Source organism: Diceros bicornis, chromosome X (assembly GCF_020826845.1).
Source record: "Diceros bicornis minor isolate mBicDic1 chromosome X, mDicBic1.mat.cur, whole genome shotgun sequence".
Taxonomy (NCBI): domain Eukaryota; kingdom Metazoa; phylum Chordata; class Mammalia; order Perissodactyla; family Rhinocerotidae; genus Diceros; species Diceros bicornis.
Window position 1 is genome coordinate 127,726,796 of NC_080781.1, and position 8,120 is coordinate 127,734,915.

The window sequence follows — 8,120 nt, forward strand, 5'->3', positions numbered from 1 at the left end:
ACCGCCTGTGCAATGAAGGTCTTTACTTTCTCTGAATATCTTTGGGAGTGAATTCTGTGGATCATGGGGGCTACATCATCTGCGCCCTCACCAGGGATGCCTCTTGCGTCCATGGGAAAGATTTATTCTAAGCGTGGAAAGTTACCTACGGGTCTTTCCTCAAAAAGGCTTATTGGATCGAGTCACTATTGGAATAAATATACAAATGAAGATCCTACTCGTCAATGGCCAGACGACAGATCCTTTGAATTGGGAAAACTTCTAAATTGGGGGAAAAAAAATGTTTTGAGAGCTCTCACATAATTGTTTAATTGGTACCTAAGAAAAGGCCAGAAAAAGAAAGGGAAAAATTTGACTAGACTAGACAAATAAGACCTTGACTCAGGTTACAATTGAATTGAGAACATGTAAAAGTGTAAGTGTTGATAAGATTATAAAGGTTGGCATGTTTGAGCTAATTTTATACAAAGAGGTTACATCAACTTTGCCTGAGTACGTTTTAAAATGTCTGACTGGGAATGCTTCCCTTGTCCAAAATTAGAAGACCAAGACCTATTGATAAAAGTCTTGATGAAAACTGTGTCTAGAGGTATAAGAGGTGATGAGATTTACATGAAATTTTGTAGAAAAACTGATGTTATTTCTATTACAGAACTGGTTAACAAAAACAGTAATTTAAACGATGGCTAATTTTATCTAATGTCTTATGAAGTCTTGTAGGCAATCTAAATAATTATTGGGAACACGTAACTAAATAGTTGTGAAAAAGATGAATGTTGGATGAACTTTAAACAATAATTATGTGTTACGGTGGTTACAGCTTCCAAACTCTTTTTGGTGACTTAAAACTTTAGAGTTTTGCTAGATTTTATGATAAAAATTCTCTGAGTATCATCATTTCCAAATAAAATATTAGACATTGATTGCTAAATGTAGGTTTGTCTACTTTTGGCTTTTTTTTAATTACAGGAAAACTAAAAGTTGTTTTGGGTCTATTGGTAAACATGTCTTGTGTTTTATTAAGAGACTGTACTATAAAGTAACATTTCTAGAAGTTATGAAGTGTTTATAAATTTTCCAAGCCACAAGATACTAATGTAAAAGAAAGTTTATAATTGTTTACTTAGTTTTTACTTAGAAATTAAGCTTTCTAAGGGTTAAAATTCCTAATTAGTATATGTGATTGAAGCTACTAAAAATTAAGAAAAATATGTCTGTGCACAAGGAAAGTAAGACGTATAAAGAAGGTACAAAGAATGGAAATATTTTATTTGGTTGATTAAGAAAGATAAATTTGTTCTCAAGTATTAGGAGGGAAAAGAAAGACATGGGACAAATTCTGAATGTAAAAAGAAAGTTATAGAAGGTCTGTGGAAGAGGAATTCTGGAAAAGGAGTTTTTCCATGGTCAAGTTGGCTAAGATTAAAATGAATTTAATTAAGTAAATGAGTTTTAATATCAGAAGCAAGCTGGTACAAAATTATAATTTGGTCTTATTTCTCTTAAAGGGATAATTTTCTTGAACTTGATAAAGAGGTTATAAAAGATTTTTCTTTACCTTTGAGTAAGTCTACCTAAAAAAAAAAAAAAAAAACCTGTTCAAATAATTTCCTGTGTTCAAAAGACTGAGGTCTCTCTATTAAGGCTTTTTGGACTGTTAATGCTCTGTTTGCTTTGACTTTTTATATTTTTGACAAGCTCCCCAAAATTCATACCTTAAATAAAGTCTTTTTACTTTTTTTCTTTGGGAATTTTCAAAGGGCCCTGGAACTCCTCAAAGAAATTTGCTCTCTTCCTATAAGGAGGAAGATACTAAACTTATTAGGCTTATTCAGTATGTTAAATTACATGGGAAGCATTGTCAGACAAGTGATGATAAGCCTGCTTAGGTGGTATTTTGTGGGTAAATGTTATTGATATAGGCGTTTTAAAATTGTATAACATTACTGAAATTCTGATCTGTCCTGGTTATCAGTCATAATTCTGGTTATTATTATTTTAAAGTGTTGTATGTCACAAAATTAACCAAATTTCTTTGTCAATTGCCATTTTGAGGTCTTGTTGTTTACAGACATTTCTTTGCTCTGATGCTTTTGCAAAATGTTTCAACTTCAGAAAAATTCATGGAAAGGACTCTGACAGTTACACTGGAGTACAGGTTTCTGACAAACTTTCTGATCATAAAACTGAACTTGGTAAAAAAAATTACAGAAATCTGATGGAGAAACTGACTTCATGAAGCTGCTAACAAAAAGACTGGGATCGAGAATGGATTACACAGGACTGAATGAACTGATAAGGATGATTATAATTTTTATGATTTTTCACTTGAAGTATTGCTGAATTTTTAATGTTTTGTTTTTTCAGATTTAAGGAAAACTTTTTCTCTTTTCTCCTGAGCTAGCTATGACTTACAGCAATTTGGTAAATGATACTTGTGTAAGTAAAATTGAAATATTTATCTTTTTCCCTCTATCTGATCCCTCGAATTTGGAAACTCTTAGTAAGTGAGTATTGTTGTTTTCATGGCAATATAGTTATTTGCATAAGTTCAATAAGAATCTGTTCTCCTTATAACAGGACGCAATTGGAAACACTGGCTATATTACCAAGGTTGTGACTGGAACATCATATTTGCGATATAACCATACAGCTTTTGAGGAATGAAGATTGGACTTTATGGAATAAAGCCACGTGGAAATACTGGCCTGGTACCTTATGTTCCAAGCAGCACTTACCAGGATAAGTAAAGAAAGTCACTTATCTGGCAGGTACAAGGAAACTCGAAATATTTGGGGGGAACCTCGGAAGAGAGGAATTCACCCAAATCCGTAGGTATTGTAGGCGAAGTCTGATGACAAAATTCTTGGCTTGGCATTCCTGGCCTCGAGAGGCCTTTAAAGTTCAATCTGAGATTCCTTATCAAAAGTTCCAGCAAAGCAGATTTAAAGGAGCCTATGTGATCAACTGCTATTCTTGCTGTACTTATGTAAATAATTGAGCCAACTCTATTGGAACTAGACTTATTTTGCAAACTAGTTAGTTTTAATTTAGCTATCTTTGATAAAAATGAGGGTGATTTTAGAGAGAAAAATTATATTTCAGTAAAAACTGTAGTATACATTTGCGGATATTAGATCCTAGTTTTGCTAATTGTCTTTTAAGGTTTTTGTTTTATATCTGTTGACTGGACTGGATCCTGAGTTCTTCTAGTCTCCTGAAATATCTGGCTACAGATATCCAAACTAACGTTTTTGATTTTTTCCATCATTTTCATTTGAAATCACTGAAAACTGAACCTGCCCTTTTTCCTGAAGCCTTACAAACTGAAGCTGATGGACTTGATATAAACTTAAGAGATGACCTGACGACACCATCAGAGACATTTTAAACTGCAAAAGATACTTTGACGCTGACATCTAAATATCTTCTTAACTGGCTGTCCTCTTAACTCAAACTCGTTTCCAATTTGCTCCAAACATTAACCTTGTTTTTCTTTTGTTTAAGTAGAAATGCTTCTATTAAATACTTGATTGCTTGCTTCCACAATATAGGCATAACCTTGAGAGCCCACCTGCATCATCACCTTCTAAAATGAACTTAATTGAACTGATCTATTATCAGGACTAAGAAATGTGTTCAGTGAGAGGAAACAACCTACCAACTCAGCTTCTGGACTATGAAACTTCTTTAAGTTTCAAAAGGACTGTGAAACTTTTAGTTTCAAAGGCGGGACTGTGGGAGATCAAGATTTGGCCACCCTGAAATCTCTCTCTTTACCTTGGTTGTTTTCTCTGAGGACATTTGACCTCTCCCAAACTGCCTAAAGAATTTAAAACAAAAGATCTGTTTCAGGAAGGAGTTATTATCATGATGGCTGTAAATATAATGTAAAATAGATGTTACAAAAGGAAAGGCACCTACAAGCCCATCTTATCCGAAGTTCTGTCTCTCTGGCCACATTCTCTGGATGGCCCTGCAAGGAGTTGCCAGACAAACATTTACATTTATAAGGGAAATCTCCATTTGTAAAGGTATTTCCCTCTCTGTTTTGGGAAGAGCGGGGGATGGCCTCATTTCTAGAGACTTATCAATGTGGAAGGTGAGGCCTTAAATCTGCATAATAACCTTACTCTTGTTTACTGTGCTTTAGTGGTAATCTCCTGTAACTGACTCCCCCCACCCCCAACATCCTCCTTTGTCATTGGCTGAACATGGTATTTAAGACGAGAATTTCTGTGATTGTGTTGAGAAACGCAGTGTCCCTGCTTTCTCCCATGTATACATGTTATTAAACTTGGTATTATTTTTTCCTGCTAACCTGTCTTGTTAATTATTTGGCCAGCCATAAGAACCTTAAGGAAAAGGGCAGAGGGAGATTCTCCCTCTCTCCCGACAGCCTCATACCAAGGCCCGCACCTGATGGTTCCTGGAGCCCCTGACAGGTGAGGAGGGGCCAGGCTCTGTGAGGTCCCCACTGCTCTGGAGTGGATAGTCCCTTCTGTGCTAAGTTTCTCACCTTTCCCCTAACAAGGCCCGCTCCACCCCACCCCCACCTCTGCTAGCCTTAGCCAATGAGGAGGAAATGAAGGGCGACACGTTCGACCACACTTACTCAGGGCCTCCCAGGGTGACAACAAGGGCTGGCCAAAGTCTGGGGGGATCCCTCTCTCCTAGCTGAGGGTTATACTCATTCCTCACACTGATGTCTGGTAGGGCCTGGGACTCTTCCCTCTGCTGTCCTGAGCCCAGCCCCTTCAAAACAAGCCCTTGCCTTCCTGAGACCACCAAGAAGGAAGTGAAGACGCACCATATCTGGCCACTATGCACCAGGGCCTCCCAGAGCTGACAGCAAGGGCAGGGTAGGGCTGGGTATGCCTTCAGTTTTGGGTGGCGGTGTGCCCTCAGTCCTCACTCGGTCCTTACTTTAAACCGTGGCAGAGTCTGGGACTCCTCCCTCTGCTGATCTGATGTGGCTCCCCCTCAGACTGCTGCCTCCTCAGAACGGGGCCCTGACCTCCCTGAGAACCCCTGGACAAAAGTAAGGAGGCACCACATCTTGCCACTCCTGCTAGCTCCTTCCAGTGCCAAAAGCAAGGGCTGGCCCCACCTGTTCTATGGTGGGGCTATCCTCAATCCTCCCTCACTGTACTCATCGTTACTCCTGGCAGGGCCTGGGCCACCCCCTGCTGACTGGACGTCACCCCCTCAGACCATGACCTCACCTCTCTGAGACATCTCACTCACCCTAGCAGAAAGGGAGGGCATACCATATCCAGCCAGCCCTGCCTGGGTCCTCCCAGGGCTGAGAACAAGAGACAGTCAGACTCTGTGGGGTCTCTTCTTTCTGGGCGGGAGGGGAGTACCTTTGGTGCTCACCAAGGGTCCTTACCTTGACACCTGGTAGAGCTTGGGACTCCACCCTCTTCTGACCTGATGTGGCTCCCTCAGCTAACCTGCCTTCACACTCAGACCAAGGCCTTCACCTCCCTGAGACACTCAAGACAAAAGTAAAGAGACATCACATCTAGCCACCCCTGCCGGGCATCTCCCAGAGCTGACACAGGGGCTGAACCCCATCTGTTCTGGGATGGGGGTTCCCGCTGTCCTCCCTTAAGGTATTCTTTACTCCTGGCAGGGCCTGGGCTCACCGCCTCTGGTCACCTGAAATCACCCTCTCAGATCAAGGCCTCACCTCCCAGAGACACCTCCACCCACACCATGCAGGAAGGTGGATCTTCTGCCCAGATCCTCCCAGGGTAGACAGTGGGGACAGGGTGGAGTTTCTGTGAGGCCCCTTCTGTCTGGGTTGGGGGGGTACCCTTAGTCCTCCTTCAAGGTCCTTACCTTATCTTGACTCCTCACAGATCCTGGGACTCCTCCCTCTGCTGATGTCACCAGCTCAGACCAAGGCCTTCACCTCCCTGGGACACTCCAAACAAAAGTAAAAAGACACCAAATCCAGCCACCTCTGCCTGGCGTCTGTTCTGGCATGGGGAATACACTCAGTCCTCCCTCAAGGTATTCATCTGCACTTCTGGCAAAGCCTGGCCCACCCTCTGCTGACCTGGAGTCTCTCCCTCCAGCCAAGACCTCACTTCCCTGCGACACTCCATCCCCTTGACTCCTGGTAGAGCATGTGGCAGAAATGAGAGTTCCTCCCATCTGGCCACCCCTGCTCAGATCCTCCCAGGGCCTTCTGGCCTCACCAAGGGTGCTTAACTCGACTCCCGGCAGAAAACACCACGCTTGGCAACCCTGCTGTGTGGCCTCCCAGGGCTGAGCGGGGACAAGCTTCTGCGAGACCCCTCTCTATGGGGCGACAGGTCCCCTGAATCCGCCCTCAGAGTCCTCATCTTGACATCTGGCAGCGTACGGTGCTCCTCCCTCTGCTGAACTCAGGCCACCCCCCTCAGACCCAAGTCCTCACCTCCCCGACACCCCCTCCCCAGAAGAAGGTGAGGGGGCCGCACGCAGTCACCACGCCCCGTCCTCCCCTGTTGACAGCAAGGGCAGAGAAGCTCTGGGCCCCATCGGCTCCGCGGCAGCGGGCGCCCTCAGTCCTTACACTGACGCTGGCTAGGGCCCGGGACTCCTCCCTCTCAGGACCTGAGTCCTCGCCCTCAGAAAAGCCTCCCGTCCCTCAGCCTCCCAGCATGGAAGTCCGGATACACCACAACCCGGGCCCCGCCTGGGGCTTCCCGGGGATGACAAGAGGGGCGGCCCCCTCTCTCGGGCGAGAGCGCCACTGCGGCCCGGCCTCAACGCCCGGCAGGGCCTGTGACCCGTCCCTCTCCCGCCCCGAGACCCCCACGTGGAAGTCGGGCCCCACCGTCTCGGGGAGCCCCGCCCGGGCTTGCTCGGGGCCCGCAGCAGGGCCACGCCAGGGCCGCCGCGCCCCTCGTGCAGGGAGGTCTCCCCGTGGGCAGCGCCTGGGACGCCCCTCCGCTGACCGGAGTCGGGCCCAGACCCCCAAATGGACGTCACGGCCGCCACAGCGCACCCCGTGCTTGGGGGGGTCTGGGACTGACAGCACACGCAGGGCTCGGCCCTCTCTCTGCGGCGGGAAGTCCCCCCCTCCTGCCGCAGGGTCCTCACCTCGCAGCCGGGCAGAGCCTGGACGGCCTCTCGACCGACCTACGTCGCCCCTCAGACAAAGCCTCGCGCAACTCAGACTCGCGAGACGCCACATCCGGGAACCCCGCCCGGGGCCTCCCAGGGATGACTGCAGGGGCACGGCGGGGCTGGAGTCCCTCCGTCTGCAGTGGGCGGTGCCTCCACGCCTCCCTCAGGGTCCTCTCCTTGATGATTGGCCAGGCCTAGGGCTCCTCCCTCTGCTGCTCTGAAGCCCCACCCCTCAGACTCCTGAGATCCAAGTCAGGAAAGGGAACATCCGGGAACCCTGCCTGGCCTTCCCAGGGGAGGCAGTAAGGGCGAGGCGGGGGGCGTGGAGGGGCTCCTTTGTCTGTGGTGGGGGCTCCCCTCACTCCTCCGTCAGGCTCCTCGCCTTCTGCCGGGCAACACCTGGGACTCCTCCCTTCGCTGACCTGAATCGGGGCCCCTCACGCGAAGCCTCACGTCCCTCAGACCCCCAAATGGACGTCACGGCCGCCACAGCGCACCCCCTGTGCTTGGGGGGGTCCGGGACTGACAGCACAGGCAGGGCTCGGCCCTCTCTCTGCGGTGGGAAGCCTCCCCCTCCTGCCTCAGGGTCCTCGCCTTGCAGCCTGGCAGAGCCTGGGCTCCTCTCGCCCCACCTAAGACGACACCCCTCAGAGAAAGCGTCCTGTCCCCCAGACTCCCGAGATGAAAGTCCCCACATGCCACCTCTGGGAACCCTGCCTTGAGCCACCCAGGGATGACTGAAGGGGCTGGGCGGAAACCGGGATGCCCCACTCTGCCCGGGGTGGAGAAACCACTCAGTCTTAGCTCCGAGTCCTCACCCCGACTCCTGGCACTGCCCGGGTCGCTTCCCTCTGTTGACCTGAGTTCATGGGCCCCAGAACATACCCCTCCCCTCCCTGAAAGCATCAAGGTGGAAGTGAGGGAGCATCATATCTGCCACTATGAGCCAGGGCTACCAAGGGTTGACATCAAGAGCCCCGGGGCCCCGGACCCCC

At 47.7% G+C, this 8,120-nt stretch overlaps 1 long non-coding RNA gene across 2 annotated transcripts; it reads right to left on the reverse strand.

Annotated features, from left to right (window-relative positions):
• Positions 1–5,396: 5,396 nt before the first annotated feature.
• LOC131400130 (uncharacterized) lies at positions 5,397–7,157 on the reverse strand. 2 transcript variants are annotated; one of them, XR_009217306.1, is made up of 3 exons: positions 7,099–7,157; positions 5,848–5,924; positions 5,397–5,490 (listed from the first exon to the last, which is right to left on the reverse strand). It is a non-coding gene; the product is annotated as an uncharacterized LOC131400130 (long non-coding RNA). The 2 variants fall into 2 exon arrangements; XR_009217305.1 differs by having other exon boundaries at positions 5,397–5,498.
• Between the last annotated feature and the right edge of the window lie 963 nt (positions 7,158–8,120).